We start from the raw sequence: 8,474 nt of genomic DNA on the forward strand, positions 1-8,474 counted from the left end.
TGCTTATTAACATTAAATGTTGTCTCCCTGGTTCCTTTTAATTTAATCTTATGACCTTACCCTTGGTCGTATCATGTTCATATTTTTCTTTCTATTTTTCCTTAAGTTTTTTTTTCATTGTCTCCTATTAGTGGTTTTTCCTTTACATCAACTGATCTGCATTCCATTCATGATCAGTTCTCTTACCCCGCAACTTTAATTACGACTAATTTCCTTTCTCATGCCACTGCATCCATAGAATATTTGGTGCTCTTCCAATATGTGATCTACTGAAGGTTTGTGATCTACTATTCATCTACTGTTCATGGCATGTGATCTACTAAGAAAAAAAAAGTAGACAAAATAAAAGTAAAAAGAATTTATTATTGACTATATTTAATGAAAATTTTAAAAAGGAAAAAATAGACATTTAACGATAGCAAAAATGGAAAAAGGTACAAATCAAGACATATAACGATAGACCTCTCTAATATAATTTAAAGAGTCAGAATATAAATCTACAGATTCTTTTCTCATCATTCTATAACAGTATTCATCCAGATGTGACTGAAGAATATGTTTAGTGGTACCTCTTATCGTTCGCAAAATTTTGATTTTTGCATCTAACCACGATCTTTCAATTGATTGGGTGTGCGTTCCAGTGTTTGGGTCGACGTAATGCCGCTGATGGATAACAGTGGAGTGCACAAATCCATAAGAATTCAAGATGCTATAAGCCGGCCACTCGTATGAATGTATTACTGATCCTTGTGCATATTCACGATTTATTATTGGTAGAAGTGTATTTCTGTCTCGACAATATCCAGAATCTGGCATAACAAAAGTTTGCAATTCGTCTTATCATCATTTAAATCAGAGTAATGAAAAAAAAAAAAAAAAAAAAAAAACTGTTTCCAGTACGAGCACTTTTAAAAAGTTTGACATCCTTTCATTGGACATCTCATTACAGGTACAAAATTTCCTTTCACTTTACGTCTTTTATTTTTCATAACACTTTCATAACACATTACATGGGTTGTATTCCAAATGAATATTCCAAATGGATATTTCAAATTTAACTTTTGAAGATTGTTAGGTTTATACTGGAATGCTGACAACTAGATATTTTGCTGATATTGTAATGGTTAATAATGGATAGTTAATAGGTAAACAACTACGTGGTTTAAAAAACCCGTAGTTTGCAAGTTTTTTTGGGGGAAATATGGGTTGTTATTGTGTAGATCACATATTAGAATGTAAACAACTCGATATATCAGATATTGGAAGAGAAACAACCCGGTAGATCACATATTGGAAGAGAAACAACCCGGTAGATCACATATTGGAAGAGAAACAACCCGGTAGATCACATATTGGAAGAGAAACAACCCGGTAGATCACATATTGGAAGAGAAACAACCCGGTAGATCACATATTGGAAGAGAAACAACCCGATAGATCACATATTGGAAGAGAAACAACCCGATAGATCACATATTGGAAGAGAAACAACCCGGTAGATCACATATTGGAAGAGAAACAACCCGGTAGATCACATATTGGAAGAGAAACAACCCGATAGATCACATATTGGAAGAGCACCGAATATTTGATACGTATAGACATATAACTCTCCTTTGAGATTCCTCTTTATACCAAACAATCAGTCACTCGGGTTATAACCATTTTCTGAGACAAGGTTTGTGTCAATCGTATAAACCTTTAATGGCTCTGAACAACATATTTATCCTTCTATACATCCTCAACACCCTTCACGTAGTTTCCCCTATCAATTTTACTGGCATCATAAACTACTTTGTATCCTTTTTTTTTTTTTCCTCCACTTTCAAGCTTCGTAAATAACTTTTATAGTAATATTTTGACCCTCACACAATCATTTCCTTTTCCATTATTGCCATTTAAGGATTAATAATCCCAAATAGCTCACCAGATCTCTCTGAAAGGTTTCTAATACAATACATCTGGAAATTTTCTGACACAAATAGAGGAGGGGTCGGAACATATCAATTGTTTGGCTTTACTTTAAAAAAAAAGTAGTAGTTTACTTACCACTTTTCCTATGAAAACAGAAATATCTATATGAATAAGAGTTATTCGCCTTAAACTTTCATTATATAGATTTTAACGAAGGTATCATTACGAATACAATTTGGGAACTCTTGCCCATGACGAAGCACGTCCTATCTGCTATGTCATGAGCACCAGTGGCTTTATTTTGTTTTATCTTTTATTAATAAATGTAAATTTACAATCTTAAAATTTACAACATATATACAGTACATCATAGTATATTTACATGAATAATTTTTTATTGTATGATCAGCTGGACAACGAAATAACCAAGGCGCGCTCTAACGTTGTAGAATGCGCTAGATTGAGGTGGTTTAAAGGTTTAATGCTCTTATTAAGCAAAATATGAATTCAAGCACGGAAACAAATACACGCATATATATATATATATATATATATATATATATATATATATATATATATATATATATATATATGTGTGTGTGTGTGTGTGTGTGTGTGTCCGTGTCCGTGAGTGTTTGTTTGTGTGTATACAGTATCAAATATTTATTCTAGCAGTGTGGCACTAGAAGTTTAGCCCCTGGTTTTGTGTATGTATACAGCATATATATATATATATATATATATATATATATATATATATATATATATATATATATATATATATATAGTTTATGTATATGTACACATATGTCTTTAATATTCATTATAGTTTCCATGACTGGTGATGGTAACCGGTTTCACTTTTGATAAGTGTGGCACAAGAGCAAAGCCCTCCGGTTTCTCAGTATATATTTAGGGGTGAAATTGATAGCCCTTCACCCGTATACTCAATTCGCCGCAGAATCTGGTCTCCAAATAATGATGGATGGTACAGTTGGCTTCATTAATTCCGGTACACTTCACGTGAAGCTAAAGAGACGTCAGCGTACCGGAATTAATGAAGCCAACTGTATACCGGGAAGAAAATGACTTGATTTGGAGGTGAATCAAGTGTTGTGTAATTGAGCCATTTTGGCTTATTCCATCACATATTTCCTCTCTGAGCTATTTTCCCTGTTAGAGCCCCGGGGCTTATAGCATCCTACTTTTCCAACTAGGGTTGTAGCTTAGTAAGTAATAATAATAATATGGATAATTACGGTAGAGATATTTTCAATTTCTTTATGTCTACTCCTGTATATACACAGGAATCCTCCAAACCCCGTCTTTGCAGACAGGAAATCATCAGCTAACTTGAAAGAGCCAAATCCCTCTCACAGTACCATGATGTTTCGAAAGAGTTCCAGATGCCATGCTGTCCATCAGTTCTCGTCAGATTTATCTGCATTTGTGGCTGCAGGGAGGGCGGCTGTTCTTTGTTCTTTACACACACACACACATATACATATGTATACACACACACACATATATATTATATATATATATATATATATATATATATATATATATATATATATGTATGTATGTATGTATTATATACATACGTTATATATACATATATGATAAATTTTGCACGTTTAGACGTGTTTTTCATATTCAAATAAACCTTACCGCTTGGCCAAGTAGTAAGTCACTGTCTACACAAGCTTGTCCGACCAATGTTCACTTCCCAGCCGGTCACAAGCTCTTGACTTTGTGTGATTTCGCCTGGGCTCTGATCCCGAGGTCGTTAAGAGAATCCAGACATTAATGTATCAAAACTATATGGCTTATTTGAATATATATATATATATATATATATATATATATATATATATATATATATATATATATATATATATATATATATATATATATATATATATATATATATCTTGTAGACTCGCATTTATAAAATTGGGTTATATATCATTGTCCACATACAGAAGTAAGTCGGTGTCAATAAATGATCTAATTTAGGTAAAACTAAAGCGTAAATTTCTTTCATTTACGGTAATGAGTGTCATTGACTATTCCTTATAGCACTTTTTTTCCATGTAATTACTTTTTAGTTAGAAAAACATTGAGATTCTCTCTCTCTCTCCTCTCTCTCCTCTTCTCTCTCTCTCTCTCTCTCTCTCTCCTCTCTCTCTCTCTCTCTCTCTCTCTCTCTCTCTCATGTGCTACCATAATGTGTTCTTGTATATAGATATAGTATTGTAGAGATGGGCTTCGACTAGGCTGATTATCATATGACTTCGTTTTATAATTTTCTCGTGTAATACTTTTTTCTATTAATAAAAGCAAATTGCATAACTATTACCAGATTCTAACTTTTGTTATTTTAAGCTTAGCATTTCATATGATATTTCGTAACGTGATAATAGGACCCGAGTGGTTTTTTTTTTCTTGTCTTTTAATATATATATATATATATATATATATATATATATATATATATATATATATATATATATATACATACTGTATATAATCAATGAAAATATCGCATATGCGTAAAGACATTTTTAATGTGTTATCCCGAAGGTTTTATTCGTGTTTATTAATTTACTCAAGTTAGAAGTAGCACAACAGCATATATTTCGTATCACAGCTTCCCCCAAATACGATAGTCTCGAGATGAATTTCCGGCGTTTCCCATCATCGTCGAAAGTGTCACTTGTCGCGAATATCAACTCGGATTTATTATGATAAGGATCTTACTGTGCGTTGAGTTCTCGACGAGCTCCCATTACCCCGGAGTAGCAGACGGCGCAAGCATGAATCACAAAAGGATTATAACCCATTGTCGCCTTGTCCTGAAGGGCTTGATAGGTCATCAAGGGCTATAACGCCATCGCCCTTAACGACTGGAGGAGATAAGACGGTTCGGTCTCATCGTTTATGAGTTCTTGGAATGCACTCGCGTCAGCACGGCTCTCTCTTCGACTTGGGCCCAGGTAGGAATTACGTTGCGTTTATGCTTGTGGTCTTTTAAAGTGTTTGCTAGTAGTTATTAAAAGTGTGTGTTAGTATTTTAAAGTGTGTGCTAGTAGTATTATAAAGTGTGTGCTAGTATGTTTTTTTTTAAGTGTGGTGGTAGTCTTTTAAAGTTTGTGGTGGAACTCTTTTAAAGTGTGTGCTGGTATTCTTTTAAAGTGTTTCCTGGTATTCTTTAAAGTGTGTGGTAGTAGTATATAAAAGGAGTGCTAGTAGTCTTTTTAAGTGTGTCCTAGTAGTCTTTTAAAAGGCGTGCTTGTAGTCTTTTTAAAGTGTGTGCTAATATTTTTTTTTCAAAGTTTCGGGGAGCTGTTCAGATTTTTCGTTAAACAAAATTACCCTCTAGTATGTAGTAAGTGGCAATTTTAGCAAGTAGTTTATTTTAGCTAATAATTTACATTTTTTTCACTTGCGATATTCATTGTTAAATTAGAATTTTGTGGCTTTCAAAAATGATGGTATGCGTAAGCAAACACTTATTTATCATGTTTAAATGATAAATCAGTTTATCACGTCACCTGTTTGCTTCACGTAATCGCGTTCGATGTTTATAATTTGAATTATTTCAACACCTAAGTCAAAGGACTGGTGAGGAACTTTATTGCGATTAGTTACGTATACATTTTTCTTTTTCTTCTTCTTCTTATTGAGAAAGAGAATATTCTGCAAGTTTGCGAAGCGTGAGACCCAGAGAATATTCTGCAAGTTTGCGAAGCGTGAGACCCAGAGAATATTCTGCAAGTTTGCGAAGCGTGAGACCCAAGCCGAAGTATGAGGGGGGGGGGGGGTTGTTACTAATCCTGCCACCTTAAAGCTAAAAAGGCACTATCATATATTTTTCGTTATTCTAGTATTTGCTGTCATATATACTGTTAGATAAAGTAATTTTGTCAAGGGTAACAAAATCATCTGCTGTGTATGTAATGTTACTTCTGTTACATTTACCCGAGTATTTGTCAGTACGAATAACGGGTAAGACTGATATGCATGGGTGGTATTTAAGTGTCTCTTGTTTTGCAAGGAAGATATAAATAGATGGTGATGAAATAAAATTTGTCTTATTTTTGTAATTTATTCATATATTTTGTAGATACTTAGACATTTAGGGTGTAGTGTCTATGGTTTTATATCCCAAAAGTCCGTTGTTCATAATCCTGCATCAATTACACCTGATCTATTATTACAAACATATAGCAAATAAGTTCTCAAGATTTTTATTTAGCACCTGGTGTGCTGGAAAAAGTTGTTGCTACTCATCCAAAATTTGCTTGCTCCAGGTAGTCAATAGACTTTTATATACTGTAATATGTACATAAATTAAATTGCAGTACATCTCATTTTGCAGCTACCTGATAGCATTATAAAACCTGTTGTATTTAGTTCTCATTTTAATAACACTTTCACAAAAATTTATGTGTTGACCTCATCTAAACGTGATTATTTCAGCTAAATAAGTATTTACATATTGTACAGTAACCAAAATGTAATACATCCTATCCTGCAGTCACCAGTTAGCGTTAGAATTGTTGTTTCTAATCTATTGATAACGTTTATATGAAATCTCATATGTTGCCCTCATGTAATGTCATTCATTCAGTAACAAAATTATATTAGAATATTGTGCATAAACTTAATTGTGGTAATTCAGTAAGAAATTCTTCATTATATACACTACAATAATAACACTTGTTACTCTGTAGCAACTATGTACCTAGACAGAAACCTGATAAAAGGCTTATTTTGTATAGTGTACATTCAAATCATTACTTATTGAACAGCATATATTAGAATTCCATATTATACAGTACTTATGACAAAATTTGCAATCTTTCAATGGGCAATTCCTACTCATCATGTATTTCCTCTTTATAATTGACTGTAAGTATTTGAATTTTGTAATACTACCTGAGTACCATATCAGGCCTGATGAATGACGTTTGTCTAGTAATCAATAGGGTGGAGAAGGTATGTAAATGTCACAGTCAATGCCATTCATTCAAAAGGGCTCACCCCTACACGCATACCGCGACCGGGTTGCCTGTTGTGCTGTACTTTGTAAGCTTTGTATTTTGCACAATAAATTGTTTCTCTCTCTTTAGCGATAGCGGTTTAGGTGGTGCGAAGTAATTCCGTCTATAACATAATGATCACTTGATTTTAGTTGAGAGAGAGAGAGAGAGAGAGAGAGAGAGAGAGAGAGAGAGAGAGAGAGAGAGAGAGAGGAGAGCGGGCCAAACCGTTAACGTTCAACTGGCCTTCGCGAGTTTTATGAGAGAGAGATGAGAGAGAGAGAGAGAGAGAGAGAGTAGAGAGAGAGAGAGAGAGAGAGAGAGAGAGGAGAGAGAGAGAGAGAGAGAGCGCGGGCCAAACGTTAACGTTCGACTGGCCTTCGTGAGTTTTATGAGAGAGAGAGAGAGAGAGAGAGAGAGAGGAGAGAGAGAGAGAGAGAGAGAGATGAGAGAGAGAGAGGAGAGCAGGCCAAACGTTAACGTTCGACTGGCCTTCGCGAGTTTTATGAGAGAGAGAGAGAGAGAGAGAGAGGAGAGGAGAGAGAGAGAGAGAGAGAGAGAGAGAGAGAGAGAGCGGGCCAAACGTTTAAAGTTCGACTGGCCTTCGTGAGTTTTATGAGAGAGAGAGAGAGAGAGAGAGAGAGAGAGAGAGGAGAGAGAGAAGAGAGAGAGAGAAGCGGCCCAAACCGTTAAAGTTTGACTGGCCTTCGTGAGAGAGAGAGAGAGAGAGAGAGAGAGAGAGAGAGAGAGAGAGAGAGAGAGAGAGAGGAGAAGAGAGAGAGAGAAAGCGGGCCCAAACGTTAAAGTTTGACTGGCCATCGTGAGTTTTATGAGAGAGAGAGAGAGGAGAGAGAGAGAGAGAGAGAGAGAGAGAGAGAGAGAGAGAGAGAGAGAGAGAGAGGAGAGAGGAGAGAAAGAAAGCGGGCCAAACGTTAAAGTTTGACTGGCCTTCGTGAGTTTTATGAGAGAGAGAGAGGAGAGAGAGAGAGAGAGAGAGGAGAGAGAGAGAGAGAGAGAGAGAGAGAGAGAGAGAGAGAAAGCGGCCCAACCGTTAAAGTTTGACTGGCCTTCGTGAGAGAGAGAGAGAGAGAGAGAGAGAGAGAGAAAGCGGGCCAAACGTTAAAGTTTGACTGGCCTTCGTGAGTTTTATGAGAGGAGAGAGAGAGAGAGAGAGAGAGAGAGAGAGAGAGAGAGAGAGAGAGAGAAAGCGGGCCAAACGTTAAATTTTGACTGGCCTTCGTGAGTTTTATGGAGAGAGAGAGAGAGAGAGAGCAGGCCAAACGTTAACGTTCAAACTGGCCTTCGCGAGTTTTATGGAGAGAGAGAGAGAGAGAGAGAGAGAGAGAGAGAGAGAGAGAGAGAGAGAGAGAGGAGAGAGAGAGAGCGGGCCCAAACGTTAAGTTCGACTGGCCTTCGTGAGTTTTTTGATGAGAGAGGAGAGAGAGAGAGAGAGAGAGAGAGAGGAGAGAGAGAGAGAGAGAGGGCCCAAACGTTAAAGTTCGACTGGCCTTC

General features: G+C 36.0%; 1 long non-coding RNA gene across 1 annotated transcript in view; it reads left to right on the forward strand.

The window, feature by feature from the left end:
- LOC137646861 (uncharacterized) overlaps positions 1-8,474 on the forward strand; it is a 483,899-nt gene that overhangs the window by 230,724 nt on the left and 244,701 nt on the right. The window lies entirely within an intron of this gene.

The sequence above is a fragment of the Palaemon carinicauda genome, chromosome 9, assembly GCF_036898095.1.
Source record: "Palaemon carinicauda isolate YSFRI2023 chromosome 9, ASM3689809v2, whole genome shotgun sequence".
Classification (NCBI taxonomy): domain Eukaryota; kingdom Metazoa; phylum Arthropoda; class Malacostraca; order Decapoda; family Palaemonidae; genus Palaemon; species Palaemon carinicauda.